The sequence below is a fragment of the Strix aluco genome, chromosome 25 (genome assembly GCF_031877795.1).
Source record: "Strix aluco isolate bStrAlu1 chromosome 25, bStrAlu1.hap1, whole genome shotgun sequence".
Lineage (NCBI taxonomy): Eukaryota > Metazoa > Chordata > Aves > Strigiformes > Strigidae > Strix > Strix aluco.
The window spans coordinates 5,542,896-5,561,671 of record NC_133955.1 but is presented as its reverse complement, the minus strand read 5'-3'; the positions used below and the strand labels follow the sequence as shown (position 1 = coordinate 5,561,671).

At 55.4% G+C, this 18,776-nt stretch overlaps 1 protein-coding gene across 5 annotated transcripts in view; it reads right to left on the bottom strand.

The window, feature by feature from the left end:
* The window catches only part of ATP2B4 (ATPase plasma membrane Ca2+ transporting 4), an 87,857-nt gene that overhangs the window by 64,071 nt on the left and 5,010 nt on the right, over positions 1 to 18,776 (bottom strand). For all 5 annotated transcript variants that reach the window (XM_074849928.1, XM_074849929.1, XM_074849930.1 and 2 more), the window contains one exon: positions 17,233 to 17,379. The gene's annotated coding sequence lies outside the window, so the exon portion shown is untranslated. The remainder of the gene's footprint in view (positions 1 to 17,232; positions 17,380 to 18,776) is intronic.

The following is an 18,776-nucleotide window of genomic DNA, read 5'->3' as shown; positions in this document are numbered from 1 at the left end:
ATTAATTGCTGGAGCCATTCATTAGTGACTAGATATCACAGATGATCTGTTTGGAAAAAGAGACAGCAGAGCAGCTAATCAGTTCATAACAAATTGAGAGTGTCAAAAACGGTGGTAAAGCCTCTGTACCTGGCCAGGGGACAGCGGAGGCTGGAGGTTTCCAGCAGAAAGCTCCTGGCTTTGGGACAAGCGGGCTTTGGGATTTTTTTGCATGGCTCTGGGAGGGCTGCAGAGATGATGCTCAGGACGCTGCCAGCCCCAGGGGCTGTCACTGCAGACAGAGGAGCTGCACCCAGCATGACGCAGAGCCAGTGTCCCGGCTTACCCCAGCCCCACGTCCCCAGCCGCCTGCTCCATGTCACCATGTCCAAGCCCCGAGGGGAGCTGGGACTGAAACACTCCTTCCAAAGCAATTACTCTGAACTAGCTGTTTTGACTCATCTCCAGGTGCCAGCAAGCCTCCGGGAGCACACTCGCCAGTGCTGGGGTACAGGAACCCCACTTTCTCCCAGGCTTCCTGAAGGACACAGGGTTTTTGCCCATGCTGTGGGCGCTCCACAGACCTGGGAAATCATCCGGGTCAGCTCGTGTAACCCAGCAGCAGGCAAGGACAGGGAGTGTCACCCGTCATGTGGCATCACCAACCTCGCTGGAGACAGCAAAGTGACACAGACAGGGTGTAAGGAGAGCACAAGCCCTTTCCTAACCCCCCCTTAAACTAGGTTACAGTCTTCCATGCCTCAGTTTCCCCAGCTCCCCACCACCCTCCTCTCCCGCACCGCAGGGTGCCTGAGGCACGGGAAGCCTGTTGGCTGCACTCACCACTGAAAGCATTGGGTGCTATTATTAGCTTTAAGGGAAGTGAAAGCGTTTCTGTGCCCCAGCATTTCATTTTCCCTCCTAATACAATCTGCATGGAAACAAATTAACCCCTCCTCTTACACCCAGACCCACCCAGGAAACCACCAGTTTGCAGGTGACAAAGCCACAGGGCCATTCCCCAGGGCTGGGAGCAGCAGGTCAAGGCTCCCAGCAGGTCAAGGCTCCCAGCAGGTCAAGGCTGCAGTTACAGCTGTTTTTCAGCAGTTTTACCATAATCAGGCTGTTTCCGTGCTGCACAGCTCCATGCTCCCTCCACCACTGCCAGGTCACCCTGAGGGGCTGGAGCCCCCGGTGCCTTGGCTACCAAAGCAGCTCCATCGTTTCTCAAGTGCAGATGCTTAGGAAAACAAAACAAAAAAAAAAAGTGTTAAGTGACAGAGGAGTTAAGCTGCATTCTGGGCTAATGGCTGGTGAAATTACATTAAAAATGGAGCACAGCAAGCCCTTGAAGGTAGACTAATGTAAACAGCAGGAGAAACTGGGACACAACTTCTGAGCAGGAATAGCTGTTTATTGCTGGTTGATAGGGGACACTCAGGTGACTCACGCTGGGGACAGTGGACCAGTTCCAGCTCTCCTGGGGACTGGTTCTCCTCAAGGCTGACTGACCAATGACCAGTGCCCCAGTGATGGGCTCTGTGACAAAGACTCTTGGCCCTGCTCTTAGTGGGGAGAGATTTCTGCATAAAACAGCAGCTCCAAGCCTGGTCAGCCTCACAAAACTGCATTTTCCCCAGCAGCTCATCAACATCCACATGCTTTCTGGCCACCACGAGCCAGGATGGGGCTGAGCCGATCGCCTGGGGGCAGATGGGTTCTGCAGTCCATCGCCGAGTCCTCAGGGAAGCTCCAAAGGAGGGTTATTTGCTGCTTCTATCTAGCAGCTGAAGAGGCAGCTGAGGACAGAGAGGATACCCAGGAGAGCAGTCGGACAGGGAAACAGTGTCCCCTAAACACCCTCTTCAGCCCAAACCAGCACCTGGGCAGGAGGATGAGAGGCGAGCGAGATGGTTAAATAGATGCTGCGAGGAAAGCAATGAATAATGAAGACAATTGGGCATAAGACAGACAGAAGCGGGCAGGCTGATGGATGTGGAGGGACAGAGAGACAAACGCACAGCCAGACAGACGGCTGCATGGCCAGAAAGGTGACGGGTACAGGGTCTGTGGATGGAGGGGAGAAGGGTGGGCAGAGGAGGCAAGGTGCACACATACTCGTGGTACCTCTGGAGGAGAGCCATCTGATGAATAATAATGATGAATTATCATGATAAGCATTCAGGCTCAGCCGTGCTTTCACGCCAGGCTCGTAGGGGCTGAGGGAACCAGGTCTGCTGCAGCCCTGCCTGCCCACTGCCATCCCTGGCCTCGTGCCTCAGCCAGCCCGGAGGCCACCAGGACATTAACCTGTTTTTCCACCAGCAGCTGCTGGCCACGTCAGCCAGCTTTTAATTAGACCGAGCACTTCCGAGCATCCCCCACAGCCCGTTTGGGAAGATCCGGGAGCTGGCAGAGCCCAGCCTTATGGCCAGAGCCTGCACCCAAGCAAAGGCAGCGCTCGGGACTCATCGCAGCTCGGTGCCAGGGCTCCAGTGGAGCTCCATGCTCTGCCTGCCACTTGTGCACCCCCAAACCTTCCCTGTCCCCCTTCAGAGGGCATCCCCTCACAACTGCTGCCTTACCAGTGCTTCTGAGAGTTTGCTGCTTCCCCCTGCCCTGAGCTGGGATGGTGCCACGACCTGCCGCTGGCTGTCAGAGGAGCCAAGCTGCAAGGAAATCTGGTGCGTCTCCCACAGCCTCAGCTCCCAGAGCCCTGTGATTATGGGGATTTCTCTTTCCTTTTCTTCACTTTAATTTGCAGTCTCTGTGGTTGCAGAGCTGTGCTCCTCCCAGGAGCACCATGTCCCTGGAAGCAGGGGGAAGGCACCCACCCTGCCAAGATGTGGACCCTGATGGCACAGAGCATCCATCCCTCAACCCTCTCTGCAAACAGGACCCCCCCCCCCCAGCTATTTTCTGTGGCAGGGGGCCACCCGCTCCCAGCCCCACACACCTCTTGGGGGAACTTGGCAGCAGGTGCCTGCTCCTCACCGACTAAATCTGCTCCCTGCCACCAGCCAAGGGCTGACGGGAATAAACACATCCACAAGCCCGCTCATGACATGCCTTTCCATAAGGGGAGTGAACCTGCCGGCACCGCGCGCTGCTGGCGGAGGTGCCGCTCTCTCCCGGCTCGCTTCCAGGCCAGCAGGTCACCGGGGGCCAGGTGGGGAAGTGGCAGTGGGTGCTCTGCAGAGCCTGAAGCCCGGTGTCTGCTGAGCACCCTGAGCCCACCCGCAGCCCCCATCCTCCTGAACCAACCTGCTCACCTCCAGCAGCACATCTCCTCACCACCCCTGCATCCAGCAGCAACGACTGACCTGCTGGTCACAGCCCTGTGTGAGCTGAATGCAAAGAGGCTATTAAATAAATTAATTAATGAGAGTGTTAATTAGAGATGAGAAGGTTCTGGGAGAGCAGGTGAGAGAGAGAGGAGCTGGCTGACGTGTGCACCCCCAGAAGAAGGGCAGCCCTGTCTGGGGGACCCCGCTGTGGGCTGCTCTCGCTGCAGTGGGGACACGGTGGGGACACAGTGGGGGGTGGTTGGGGCCCCAGGGTGCCACAGTGGGTTCCAGGTGCCACCTCACCCATCCACAGGGATGCCCCTGCGAAGACAGTGTTCAAAGCATCACTTCCAATATCTGTCTGTTTTCCCATCCTGCCATGGAGACGCCTCTTTATATAAACCCTGTTAAGTAGGACGGCCTTTTATATCTCTTTCTGCCATTGCTGCTGGTGGCTGTGGAGGCTCCAGGCCTCTGAGCCATCCCCGCTGCCTGCTTGGCAGCTGAGGAGAAAAGTGACCAGAGTGCAGGCAGCTGGGCTGCCCTCGCACCCAGCCCCGTGCTGTGGCCGTGCCAGTGCTGGAAGGGGCTGCACCCAGCCCAGGGACCAGCCACCAGTGCTGTCTGGGTGCATCCAACACCGTGTTGGGTCCCAGAGGGCCCTGGGGTGGCTTTGAGCCAGGACTGAGGGATGGGGAGTTAATTGAAGTGGCTGAGTTCATGCAATGCCTTCCCTGGGGCAGGGGATGTTGTCGCAGAGCAGATGGAGGGGGTGAGCACGAGGTGGTGGCACCACCACACTTTTGATCCCCTGTGCTCGGCCAGGAGGGCCCCATCCCTGGGGCAGCCCCCTGCGCAGGCCAGCAGCTGCCCACGGGTTCACGACACCCCCTAATTCATGATTCTTTACGGCTGTCTCTGGCCAGAGCAATCCCCTCCTCGCTGCCCGCTCCATGGCTCCCCGCTGCCTTTTCTCCAGCCCTGTCAGACATCTAAAATGACGGCTTTAACAAGGGTAAATTTTTGATGAACAAGCTATTAAATATTTGCGGCCGTTGCATGAGCTTTCAATTATTCAGCACGAAAGTGCAGGCAAGGTGTAGGCAGCTCCGGCAGCAGTGACCTGGGCTGCTGTGCTCTCCTGGTGACAGTAAAGGACACAGTGGCTGTGTGGGACACGGATGCGCTGGGGAGCCCGGGCAGAGCCAACTAGAGTCCCTCCACCCCACACTGTGGGAAAAAACCTCTGGGGATGAAGTTGCTTCACTGGCAAAATCATTTTAACTCCCATAAAAACTCTCCCAGGGAGCGAGAGGCCACCTAAACTGGGCAAAGCCTCGCTGGGATGGAGGTAATGCTGCAACATCTTGCTGCAAACTTAAATTTGCTGCCTGGTTTCCACGCTCACGTGTTTTCTGCTGCTCCTTGGATTTGCTGCTTTGGTCATGGAGCTGCTCGTGGTGTGTCCTTATCCCCAAGTCTTGCTTTGAGTGGGATCTGTGGGAACACTGGGAGCTGGGATGCTGCTCACCCTGCTCCTGTGGTTGGGCAAGGGAAAGATTTCCATTGCTCCCATCTCTGGGCTGGTTGAGCAGAGCTGGCAGGGTGGGCAGGGGGGTCTGAGCTGCCTACAGGGAGAGGACAGACATCCCTGCTCATCTCCTGCCTGGGAGAGGTTTGGGAAAGGCAGGAAAAGTGGTGACATGCCGGACACTTGGAGGATGCTCACTGTGTGCTCTGGATCCCCACTGCCATGGTTACATGGGCTGCAGCTCATCAGGGCACTGGCCAAAGTCGTCTCTGTCCCTCTGGCTCCATCCTTGCCCCGGTGGGACGGGGTCCGGCACGACACGCGTGCGGCCGGCCAGTGTCACCCACCGGGAGGGCACTGGGCAGGTCCCCGCGGGGAGTACGTCGGGCCATCCTCGGGACGCCGGCAGCTCTGCTGGGTTCCCGGCTGATGATCAAACCCTGAGCATTGTTTGAATCAAAATCACATTTCCAAATGCCATCGTTTCCCACAAAAGAGCGATGCGGAGCTGTGACCAGCTCGAGCCTGGGAACATCCCAGTGCCACATTGTTTGCAGAGGCAGGGGCATCCCACCCTGCCTCGGGCACGCTCCAGCTTGGGTGTTTCTTATTTCCCTACTGAAGCTGCTGCTTGCATTTCATTCTTGGTGTGTGCAGCAACACCACTGAAGGATATTTAACAGCTCCTGGGTCTCACCCCTCCTCTGCCTGCTTCCAGCTTTCGACAGAAGATGTCAGCATCCATGGGGAACCTCGGGGAGGTGCAGAGCATCCTCAAGCCCCCCCATCCCTTGCTGTAGCTCTCAGTCCCAGGGAGAGCTGCTGCTACTGCAAGCTTGGCCGCATTATTGAGGGAGCTCATTATTGCGTGGGGGCTCCACCAGGTTACTGGTTGATGAGCCAACATTGGGTGCACGGACACCACCCAAACCTGCACCCTGCTGAACTCGGGTGCCCGCTGTCGCAGGGCTGCTCCGGCTCAGTGCTTCGCAGCCGGCCAATCCTGGAACATACCTGGGGGAAGCAGCCAAGAGGCATAAAATTCCTGCTGAGCCTCTGCCAGCCAGAGGAGCGGCAATTAAAACAAAATGATTAATTGCAAACAGTGAGTGGCTATAAAACTTTCCAGTAATAAGAGTGAGAGTGGGATAAGCAGGTCGGGAGCTGAAGAGGCTCCTGGCTGTAGCAGGGGAGCAGAGTTGTGTTTCTCCTGCTGAGAAGAGGGACAGTCCCTGGTCATTCCCAAAGTGCCAAGTTCCCTTTTGGCTCCAGAGAGAGATGAGTTACTTGGTTGGAGGTGTCCTCTTGGCCAGGGGATGGCGATGCTTGCTGGGCTGGATGCTCTTCACCACAGCACCCACCACATCGTTGTCTGCTCGTGCTGGGGTTGCTCTCCTTCGGCTGGCGTGAGGGGCAAGGCCAAGGGCAGGATTTGCCCAGGGTCTGGTTTCCACTGATAGCAGATGCTTGGGCAGGGCATATTTGGGATTGCCTTTCCCAAAGCATCACGTTGGCTGCATCCACCCCCAAGCTGCGTCCCTGTTTGTGGTCTGCTCAGAGCCCAGGGGAGCATCCAGAGCTTAACCCTGGTGCTGCACTCCATCCTCCCCACCCGCGCTGGGGAAGGCAGGGACGCGGGCAGGGGTGTGGTGCAAATAAATAACCAGTGAGCACGAAGGGCACGACTGGTCTTGCAACCCCATGCAGCTGGATCGCCCACCACCACATGGCAATGGAGAGCAGAAGTGAGGTGCTCTCCCCCTCCTCAGGACCGATCTGGTTTGCGTTTACTCCAACGTGTGTGTGTGCAGGCAGGGGAGGGCTGGCAGCGCAGAGCCCGAGCATCCTGCCAGGCTGCTCACTCCTGCAGTCAGGTATGCAAACTTTCTTCCCTTTGAAGAAAGGAAACCCAAGGATTAGCCAGGCTCTTTCATTGCCATGACAACCCTAAAACATTTATCAGAGATAATTGCCGAGAGGCCAGATCCTGATCTACTCTGGGCCCAACGCTGCGGCAGGTTGACTTCTGCCCAACTGCTGCTCCTGCTCTGAAACCTGCGTCTTCTGAGCATCGCCATCCCGGTGCAGCTGGGCTGGGAACTGCAAGCAGAGGCTGAGGACGCTGTCCCCGACACTCTCCTGTCCCCAGGAGGTGCTGGGAGGGCCAGGGCAGGTCTCCTGAGGGAGAGGGATGCTCTTTCCATTTGCTACATTGGCTCAAGATGAGGGGCATCCATTCTCCTCAAGAGCCTGCCCGCGGCAATCGAGCTGCATCGCCGTGGCGGGAAGGAGAATCCATTTCCAATACTTTATTATTCTTATTAATAATAATTTTAAAAATTGACTTAAAATGGTGGTGCTGACCTTGGCACAAAGTGTGTGCTGAGACTCAGCACAGATTGGGGTAAATGGGATTTTTGGATTCATCTCAAGTCATTAACTCCTCCCAGCCAGTCATTAATCCCCAGGAAATGCCCTGTGACTTGGATCATTGCTGCTTAATTAATACAAGCTCCCATCCCTGGGAGCCCAGGGCCAAATCCTGAAGTCATTCTGTGCAAAGCTTCCCCTTGGTTGCGGAAGCTGCTCCCCAAGCCCGTGGTGCCAGCAAGAGCCGAGCTTCTGCTGAGGGATGTGGGTGCTGCGGGATGCGGGTGCAGATGGGGCCAGAATAAAACTACCCACAGACTGGAGCCAGGGAAAACATTTTGTTGTGGGTTTGTACAACACTGAGCACCACGCCACAGCCAGGACAACCTCTCTGAGGCACGAGTGTGGCCCTGAGCGGTGCAATACACTATCCTGATACTACGGAGTCGTACAGGAAACCTTCACGCAAGGGGTATGCAGCAAACACTGTTTCTTCCCCTCTCTCTTCCAACAGCTCTCATGCAATTAGTTTTATCCCCCTTCACTTGTCAAAAATAGAAAATGCAACACCTCCTCTTCCCCGCTCTCCTCTGCCCTGGTCGTTCATGATTCCTCTTCTTAAAAGAGAAATAAAACCCCATTCATCACAATAATGATTTTTATTTCCAAGTGTTGCCGGTGATTTATGGACCTGTTTCCCGAAGCCGTTCTCTCCCACAGCAGAAGAAGATGAATGTGTTTAGGGGTGGGCTGAGGGTGCCAGTGGGGAAATGGGGACGGGCAGAAGGGAGACACCGTGGGCGAGCACGTGCCAGCGAGTCCCATGGCAGCTCAAGCTGGAAAAAAGACTTAAAATAAAAGAGGTGGTCTGATAGGAAAGGGAGGTGTCACCCATCCAACAGCCTGAAACGAGCCTCTGGTGCCACGCAGATGTGGGAGCATCATGGGACGCAGGCACACGGCATGGGCTGGGCAGCATCGCCCGACCCCGCTGGCATTTGAGGCCGTGGTGACAAATGAGCCTGTGAAAACCCGAGTGATGCGGGGTCATAAATCCTCACCACAAATCCGGGTAGGAGCCGTGCAGAGCGCGCTGAGGAAGGCCGTGCTGCCTGGTGTTTCCCACTGTGGTGATTATCGGTGGGCAGAGGCGATGCGGGGCTTAAATATCAGCAGGATTTTGGTCAGGGAGTGGTTGTGGCACTGGGTGACGGGCTGCAAGGTCCCACCGACACCATCCCACAGGTAGTGCCACTGCTGGTCCTCAGCCCTCCGGGCCACTGGAAGCCTTTTGAGAAGAGACTTTACCAGCCCCATTGCAGATGCCTCCAAATCCAGACCCTTCCCCAATCACTAGTTGCTTTGCAAATTTAGGCTGCCTGTGTATTTATTTTTGCTTGCATTTATTTGCCTGAATCTCTTTTTTTTCTTTTTTTTTTTCTGTTTGTCTGAAGTTATGGCTCAATTTCAGGAGTTAAAGAAAACTCAGTTTATAAATAGTTTGCTCAAAGCACTGCTTTCCAGAAATGACAGAAGTCAGCTCCCAGCGAGCGCTGCTTCCCCAGGGGAGGGTCGCCTCAAGGGGAGGGGGGATTTTCATCTTTCCCACATCATCTCTGCAAACAACATCCAACCTTCCTGAGAAAGCTGGCGAGAGTATTTTGGGCGGCTGCTCCCCAGTGCTGGTATTGCAGCCAGGATATTTCCCAGCTCCGAGAGTGACAGCAGAGCTGCGGTGGCCAGGGACAACCCCACAAAAGCAGCACCATCCCTGCTCTGCGCAGGTCCCATCGCCCTGCTGTGAGCAGGGGAGATGCCCCCAAGCCGGCATGTGATGCTGATGCTGGGAAAGAGACGATGAAAGGTGGAAATTCTTGGGGAATTGTCACTGTTGGAGTGTCCCTGCCTCTCCTCCCAGCATGGTGCTCCTCCTGAACCCGAGCTGGTCACACGAGAGCCGTGCTGCTGCTCTTGTCACCCCTTTTAAGGTTGTCACTGTCGTCCCTGGAGCTGCCCGTGCTGCAGGGCTGGGACCCGCTCCAGGAGGAGAGCGGCTGCATGCCCACCGCTCCGGCTGAGCTGGGGAGCCAGCCAGCGTCAACGTGCAACCCTGTCCCCACTGAGACTCCCTCTGTACCCTCGGCAAAGCCTCCCCTTGACCCGGCGAGACTCAACCCCCCGCGGATGCTGCAGGGGAGTGGGCTGGGGTGGAGGAGCCCGGCTTGCTGCCTCTTGCATCCCAAGCCCATCCCTTGCAGAGGGCGAGGAGTGATGCAGCCAGATATGAACCTTCAAAGGAGATGGTTTCTGCCAGGACAGGGTTTTTGGGTAACCTTTGGAAATGAACATCTCGAGCCAGACTCTCTCATCACACTGTGTGCTGCTCCCTGAAGCCATCCCCAAGGATTTGGCACTGGGAGGCTGGGATCCAGCCCCACTGCCTCTGCCGAGCACACAGGCAGGGTCGCCCAGCTCCTGGAGCCCTTAGGAACACACTAGGAGAGGCCACGGCTGCTCTTACCCTGTTTTATTTCTTTTCCCCTTTGTGGGATAAAAACCAAAAGCAGGTGTATCATTTTTAAATTACTGGGAGGGGGAAGGGTTGCGGAAAAGTCACATCATTTGGATCAGGTTTTAAGGACACAAGTCATCAGGGCCGTGTGGAGTTGATGAGAAACATATAGCGTTTTGTCAAAGAAGAATTTATGTCAGTGTGACTAATGGGAGCAATAATGAGAGTGTTTGGGATGAATCATTTAGCAGAAGCAGGACGGAGGGCATTGCTAATGGGAGGCACCTATAGCTGAGATTTTGGGAAGACCAGGTTCATCGCAAAAGCCGACGGACACTGGAGAAAGCCAGGCACATCCAGACAGCCCGGTGCTCTGGCAGCCTCTTGGTCACTATCCTGGTGTGCCAGGACACCGACACTACTTGTATGGCTTTTGACCCCTGTTCCTTTGTTCAGACTTACTGAATTTCTGGGGACCAGGCCGGCGTTTCTCTGGGCTGAGGACCCCAGAGGTATGAAGAGCAGCAGCAGCGATGGGCAGATGTTGGCGCGGGGCTGTTGGAGATGTTTTTACATGAGCCAGTGAGGTGGCCTCAATTGACTTATTTGCTTTTTTTTTTTTTGGATGCTGTTCATGGGCACGTCTGCACCAGAAAACCACCCAACGAATTCACAGATTGGGGATACATCCTAAAAAATGGAGGGTCAAGGAACAGAGAGCTCTTCATAACTCCGCGAGGTGCCCTGGAGGAAGCCCTTCCCTGCGTGACCGGTCTCATCGCTTTGATGGTGTGTGAAGAGCCAGCGCTGTGGGACGGGGACTGTCATCCCCATGTGCATCCAGAGCCTTACCCCGTGTGGACTTTGATTTATTGAGACCTCTCGTTCCTACAGCGATGCAGGAAATAGCGCTGCCGCTAGCCATGGCCACTACTTGCCAGGCAGCAGAGATCGTTGCCTGGCATCCTACAGGGGCCTGGCCCCTCCCGGGCACCTCTTGGTGCAACACTTGCCTCCGGCTGAGCAAAGGATGCTGCAGGACAAGCAGGACCCAAAAGACCCTGGATCCAAACATCTCTTCCTCCCTCTTCAAAGCTTCAGACCGTGGCTCCACTGGCAGCTCGCAGCCAATTTCCCGGCCCAAAATGCAGCACCTGATGCCCATCTTGGTCAGGGTTTCACCACAGCCCCAGCTCCCAGCATCCTGAGGCTTCATGGGGACCTTCAGCTTTTAAACCACATTTCTGACTCTCTGGTCCCTGAAGCAAGCAAGCCAGGAAAATCTCACACACCAACCGGGCAATAAAACCCCTTAAACACCCATAATTCAAGGTGCCAAACACATGAGAGCTGGCGGTGGGCAGCCAGCAGTGCCAGGGTGTGCTCCCATGGCACGGCAGGACGGCTCCCAGCACCCCTCTCACGACCGTCCTGCGCAGCATTTAAATACACAAATATTTGCTGCAATCTGTTTTCTATCTCCGCGTCCCTCCTGGGCTCGGCTTGCCCCTCCCGGCCCAAGGAACGCCGGCATCTGCTCCTGCTTAAAACACACTTCTGCAAACTCGCTGGCTTGAGCCAAAAAAAGGAGGGAGATGGGGGAAAGACAGCGCTCAGCTTTGCTGGCTTTTGGTTTTTGTTGGGGTTTTTTGTTGGGTTTGTTGTTTTGGTTTTTTTTTTACAGGAGGGTTCGTTACTTCTCCCTCTCTCTTTCTGTTCCTGCTCAGTATGGAAAGTTTTGCTTCAGCTCACCCTTGTGACTGGAAAAAGAGCCAGTTCATCGCAGCAGAACAAGGGGGCTGTTTCTTCTTTCTTTTTTTATTCCAGAGTTCTTAGGAAAGCGTTTTTGCAGGGAGGCTGCCGGGGAAAGGCAGGAGCGAGGTCTCTGGGGAAACCCCTGGCAACAACCTGGGCTCGAGAAATGATGAAGACCAAGATGTGGTGGGATTTAGGATTGGTGGGTTTGGGGGGTACGTGGGAGAGAGACGAGCCTGGGAGAGGGGAACAGAACCCAGCAGCATCCCCCCAGCCATGGCAGAGTCGTTGCCCTCCCCAGCAAAAACCTGCATTGGCCTTTGGGGCTGGGGCTGGCACCAGGGCTGCTCTGCCAGGCAGGGGCCTGGATCAGCCCCTGGAGAGCAGATCCCATGCAAAAATGCCAGGAGGCGATTGCAGGTGACCCAGGTGTTTGCTCATGCACTGACACACTTGTGTTCGAGGGACAGAGGAGGGCTCAGGGCGGGGAAGGTGACAGGATTTGCCCCGGGTCTCAGCGTGGGCTCCTGTGTCAGAGCTGGAGCAGACACTGAGACCCGGTCCAAGGTTTTAACCCCAGCTCTATGTTTCTTCTCCCAGATTTCCCAAGACAGTTTGGGAAAGGCGACATGCCCTGGTCTTTCTGCGCCCCCAGATTCCTCCCTTGCCTCCATCCTGGGGCTGCAGGCAGGGCTGTCTGGCCGCAGGCAACCCCTTGGCTAGCAAAACCCGGGGAGAGAGGCAAGCTTAGCATCAAGACCAAACGCTGTGCTTTCAGCATCTCACTTCACGCTGACAGGGGGGTGTCTAAGGGAGAGGCAGAACCAGCGTGTCCTCCCCCACCTCCCCTGAGCCCTTTGGGACCAGACAAGGATTTCCATCCCCAGGACGTGACCGTAGCCCTTCCCGGGACAGCCGGGGTTCGTGGCCAGCTTCCTGCCGCAGGCACAGATGCTCCTGCCCCAGGTGCCTGCGCTTGTGGAGTCAGAGACTGTCGCGACGGCAGGAGCTGGCGCAAGCTGTTATATGGGGACCCCGGGGGATGGTGACACATCTGCGTCACGGATGACAACACTGAACGACCTCAGCATCACTGCTCAGACCCTTCCTGCCACCGGAAAATACCCCAGTGACTACTTGAGCCTTGTGAGGATGCCAGCACTTCCCTCGCTCTGCGAAGGCAGGAGGAAGGGGAAAACAGGGAGGAAAACAGGGAGGAAAACAGGGAGGAAAACAGGGAGGAAAACAGGGAGGAAAACAGGGAGGAAAACAGGGAGGAAAACAGGGAGGAAAACAGGGAGGAAAACAGGGAGGAAAACAGGGAGGAAAACAGGGAGGAAAACAGGGAGGAAAACAGGGAGGAAAACAAAACAGGGAGGAAAAGAGGATGCTTGTGAAACCCTGGGTTTTGTCCATAATAGACTCTGCCCCTTCCTCCAGCTGCATCCCAAGCACTGAGCATCTTTGTCCCGCTCCAGGGTTTATTCCCCAATATCATTCCTCCGTGCCCCTGAGGGTAGGGATGCATCAACCCTCCTCCCCGAGCTGGCACGGGCTGGACGAGACCCGTCTTGCTGTGGGTGCACGGAGGCACGGAGCAAGGCAGCGCTTTTCCAGCAAGGAGGCAGAAAGCCAGCCTGCTGCAATTATCAAATCCAACAGCTATCGCTGAAACGCAGCAGAAGGACGTGGCGGAGCCTGCCAGGGCTCTGCTCAATGAACCAGCCCGTCGCTCGGAGCGGGATGCGTTTGTGCCCACTCCTCTTCCTTCCCCCTGCAGTCACTTCAGCATCAAAGGGATTTCCCTGCACGGGGCAGGGCGATGATCTGCTCTCGTGCTGCGTGCTCTGAGCATCGCTGGCACAGCTCCCCGTAAAGCATTTGTTAGCACTCGAGTTGGAGAAGCAGGAGGAAGGGGGTGGCACAGGGAGCTGAAATAGCTCTTCCCTGCGTCCCTCCGCCCTCCTCAAACCTTCCTCTGCTGGGACCTGGATATCCCACTGCCAACCCATCACAGACTCCAACAGATGCATTTATCGGCTTGTTATAATTTCAGGTTTCTATTTGATTGCAAGGGAGGCATCAGACCCAAAGCCACCAAAGTCCCTGTGGACACCAAAACCCAGCCCAAGGTCAGCTACAAAGGGCCCAGCCCTGTCCACACACCCTTTTGCAGGCTCCAAGTGCCACCAGGCTCTGCCCCCCTCCCTGTGCCCCTGGGCTTTGCTGTAAATCCCTGCACCGCTCCAGCCAGGACCCAGTCCAAACACCCCTGAGCCTGGGCACTGGCTTTGATTCCCTTTTTTCTCAAAAAAAAAAAAAAAAAAAAGAAAAGCTTGGAGAACACTTTGAGCCTGAAAAAGTTTGCAAACAACCCGACCACATTCTTCAAACCTTTCCCAGCTCTATAGAGGCATTGAAACATTTGATGAAAGAGTTGCATGGGATCTGCAAGCAGATATAATAAAGAGAAAAGCAGGTCAGATTTTGGCCGCTCACCAACACAGCCACCATTTCGTGAAGTCGAATTGAGTGGGAACCTGACACTGTTTGGGGGTTCCCAAACCCACCTCCACCCCCATCTTCCCCAACCCAAACCGCTCTTGTGCCTGGAAAAGCTTGTTCAGGGGAGGAGGGGGCTGCTTTGGGAGAGTCCTTTGGGTCCAGAAGCAAACCAGAGATTTCTCCGGATCCTCCCGCATCCCTGCGGCTCTGGCTGCATCCCACTGGGAATTCGGGGAGCCCTCGCTCTGCCCCAGCATCTCTCCCAGCCAGGTGCAGCCCACAGGTCAGGCCCCCACCTCCTCTCTGGGAAAACGAAAATCTGGAATTAAGTTATTAGTTTGATTAATACTTAGGAGGTAGAGAAGGGTGCAAAATCTATGGAGACAGCAGTTTAATAAATGAGTTCTCAGCTCCAGCAAGGCTCCCAAGGAAAACCACGGCGGTGCCGGTGCTGTCGGCGTGCCCTGGGCTCGCCACGCTGGAGGCTGAGTTTCCAACCTGCAATTGCAATGGCTCAGACAAGACGCAGACTCGTATGGATGGAGGTGGTTCCTATCCCAGATGTCACCCTGTGCCTCATTGAAGGGAATTATTGCTGGATCGGCGCGTCAACAAGATCTTCCAGCAGTCTGGCCATAAAGCATCACCCGTCGGTGTGGGAGAAATGCCTACAGTGGACCAGACCATCCACCAGCATCCTCTCCCTGACTGAGGCCACTAAAAATGCTGCAGAAATAGGGTAAATCAGAAAAACAGCACAAAAATGAGCTATTCTTCCCCCACGTAGGATCCCCTGCCAGCCCTTAATATTTGGTGCCTGTAGATGAAGCAATTTCCACACCAGGAAGGAATTGCTGGTATTAACCATCCTGCAGCGGGATGAAAAACCATCATCGAAAAGAAAGGAAAAAGGTCATTGTTTGAAAATCCAGACCCCAGGCTGGAACGAGTTAATCCCAGTTTGTTGCTGAGATCCTCCCCAACCATTTTAGTAGGATTTCAGCCCCCTTTCAAAAGGGGATTTTGCAATACATTTACTTACATTGCAAAATGAAAAGTAATTTGGAGCTGAGAAATGGATTATGCTCTGCCGAGAAAGTGTTCAACTGGGGTCTTTTGACAATTTGGAAAGTGTTCTTTTTTCTTCTAAAAAACATGTTGAAACAGAAATCTGTTGAAACCGATGTTTTTCTATAAACACGCCGGGTTTCAAACCACCTCCATTTTTTGAACAAAAACAATTTGTCTAAAAATTACCAACCGGTTCTGCCTGGGACTGGTCTCATTCCCATGGCACGTGGTTAGATATTGTCCCCAAAGCGTGCACAGCCCCCCAGTCATGCCGTGCCCCATCGCTGGGGGCATTTCCATGGCCATGGACTTGCAGCAGGGCTTGGCCAGCAGCTTTTTGGGTGTTGGAGGTGTTTATTGCAGTAGGAGGGGGCCAAGCAGCATCACTCCAGCTTCCTGAAGGAGCCCCAGCAGAGAGGCAATAGCATCCCTCCTACACGCAAAGAGCATGCCCAGCCCTGTGGCTGCTCCAGTCCCCCACCTCCACAGCTGCTGCTCTATTTTGGGTTTATTTAAGGAAAAATTCTATAGTTTTCACCTGAAAAGTGTTTGGCATCATTTAATACCCCCAGCTGCTGAGACTCTCATCTGAGACCATGAAAGCTGATCAAAGCGCAATGGAGAGCCGCAGCGGCGGAGCCACAGATCAATGGAGCCACAATTACATATTGATTTTTATTTTTTTCCTAAGCAGCTACTTTAATGCCACTGGTGTTCCTCTCCCTCCCGGCCCTCACCACACTCGATCTCTGCAAGACAAATGGGCAGGATGGGTCAGAGCAGGAATTTCCCCTGCTCGATAATCTCAGTCTTTAAATTTTCTTTAAGCTTTGGGGCAAGATAAGCAATTCCCCTGGCTGCACAGAGCCCTGGCCCCTCTCCCACACTGGGGACACCAGTCACACACATTTCCAAAAACCCAATAATTAATGGTGCAAAGCCAAGTTTCCAAGCTGGGGCACGCAAAGCGTTACGGCAGCCAGAAGCGGGGGCTCTGCTGATGCCGGGGACGGCAAATATCGACACAGCCATGGTCCCTGCCCTCACAGGGAGGATGCTGCGGCTCCAGCTGATGGAAGCAGATTCATGGCATTACCATATTAGCAGCCCTGCAGGCTCTCCCCCATTTGTTACCCTGATGGGGATTATTATACTTATTATGGTCTCAGCCACCGATGCTTATCGATTCTGACACTGCAGTGGTTTTAATCGGGAATCTGAAACATGCTATTATTGGCACCAAAGGGTCATCAACGCGCAAACAGAGCCACGATGACAAGGACAAAAATAACCCCCTCCGTCAGAAGGCGATGCTGGGCGGACAGGGAGCTCACTAGCAGGGGACAGCCAAGTGTCCCCAAACCAGAGTGCTGGCAGTGACGTCGGGGAGGGCAGCAGAGCGGTGGGCGGCTGGGAGGGAGGTTTACTCAGGAGCAAGTTGCAAACCACGGAGCACCTGATTTTCACACCTCACACGCGCGCAGGCGCGGCTGGCCGCCTCCGAGCCGCCGCCGTTTGCCTCTCTCCCCCCAAACCTGGTGAGTCACCAAGAGGTTCTTATGCAATTGTGGGAAAAAGCTCAAATTGCAGAGATAATGCCATGGGAGTGACACATGCCAGCACCGAGAGCTGTGGTGTTTGATTAGAAATTACCCACATACATATTTATAGAGCCTGCCTCTGATTCAACCCCTTCCAGCACGGAGCCAAGAGCCATCGGCCCTTTCCAACATCCCCCCCTCCAAAAAGCAGCAACCTCCTCTCCGCAGCACACACACACCGGGTCCCTTTCATGGAAATCACCTGCTCTCTGCTTAAAGTAGCTCTGGGAGCAAATGCAAAATAAATACACTTTAAACACAAATAAACAGAGATGCAGAAGGCGCTGCAGCAGTACGTCGCTGGCCCTTCCCGCGCTCCCACTGCTGGTGTTCATTAGCAATACATCGTGCACGGGGCAGGCTGCATCGATCTGCTCAGCGATCATTAATTCATAAGCACAACCATTGATTTTTGCGCATGTCCTCATGCAAGTTTTATCAGCGAAGCCACGTGAGCACCTGCCAGGTCCGGGCATCGCCGTACCCAACCGGCCAGGTAAGGGCAAACCGGGCTCCACCACCCCAGGGATCCTCCCAGCCTCATTAGCCTCTTGGCAAAGCCACCTAATGACCTGTTGGAGACCAGCAGGTCCCTCTGGTTCTCCTTCTCTACCTGCTTACCTAAGAGATGCCCCGCTGCAGCCCTGTCCATCCATCTGAGGCGTCCCTCTGTCCCCAGCCACCAACACGTGTGTCCTTCGTCTCTTCAGCAGACACAAGGCAGTCTGGATCCAAGCAGGAGGTTCGCAGGGAAGTGAAATAATTTGCCTTGGAACAGACAAAAGAGCATTTAAGATGCTAAGTGGGACCCTGACCCAAGTCACCCCCATCCCTGCTCCACAGCCCCCACCACTGCCCTCCCATGGAGGACCCTGGCATCCCCAAAACCCCGTGCAGGGCTCTCCCTCCCTGTGCTGAGCCACGGTTCACTGCGGGTGATCTCCTGGTTGCGGGGAAACTGAGGCCACAGAAGCATGCGAGGAGCTGGTGTCCTCTCCCATGGCTCACTGAGTCCTTGGGACATGCCCTTTTCACTCCATGCCTCAGTTTCCCTCATCCCCTCTTTTCCATGAGCGCTCCCAGCTGGGGGGCAGAGGCACCAGGGCCAGCAGCCCCAGGTTTGGGTGCATGACCAGCACATTTCAGAGCCCTTTTAGGATCCAATTCTCCTTTCACTAACGAGGCGATAAATCAGAGTAATCCATTGACAGAGCTGGAGGAAACTCCCACAAGAGAAAAGCCCACCCGCAGGCTGCTCCACACCTCTGTGGGCAGAGCAATCACTTCTCCAAATGCCTCTACCTTCTGCAGTTGAACTCATTGTGCCATAGCGACCGTTACTTCCCCCTCTGCAGAGGGAGGCTCTGGGAGGCGACAGGTCCCTGGTCCTCACTGGACGGGCTGTCTGGTATCTCCCGGGGAGCCACTTGAGATGCAGAGCCCATCCCCGCTCTCGCAGGGGTCATTTTTCTCTCTCCGCTTGGCTGGCCCGTGCAGACGCTTGTCACCCGCTCCAACCGTCTGCTACAAGTCCCCAGGGTGAAGGCAAGGGAGTGCAGCCCGGCTGCTCCCCCTGGACCTGGGGGTCCATCCCGGTGGGACCGGGCTGGGGATAGAGCTGTCCGCTGCAGCCCTGCACTGGGGGGAACCATCCCTGGTGCCCCACCATCGCCTGGGTGACACTGGGAGGGCTGAGCTGGCACGGGCCAGCCCTGGCCACGCTGGGGAGGGGGCAAGTACAGAGACAGCCGGAGAGGATGGCAAGGTGGAGGAGAGAGAGCAGGCAATCCATTTGCAATGTGCATCGATTCCTAATGCGCCCGTTAGCCTGCCTGGCTCTTTGGGGAAGCATTAGGAGACGATGCTTAGAAAAGCTATCCACGGCCCACTGCAGTAAAACCCTCGATTACCTCACCGCCACGGCACGGAGCCCAGGGGGACGGGGAGAGCAGGCGCAGGGCTGGACATCCCCAGCAGCCAGCGTCCCTCCAACTTCCATCCATGTGTCACCCATCCCAAGGACAGACATGGGGGGAAAATGTCGATGTCCTGGCTGCATGCAGGGGCTCTCCCTGTGGGTCCCACTACCCAAGGGGGTGCTGCCCTCTCTGCAAGGGTAAAGACATCCTGGGAAGTGGTGACCCAAATCCCCCCTACCCGGGTCT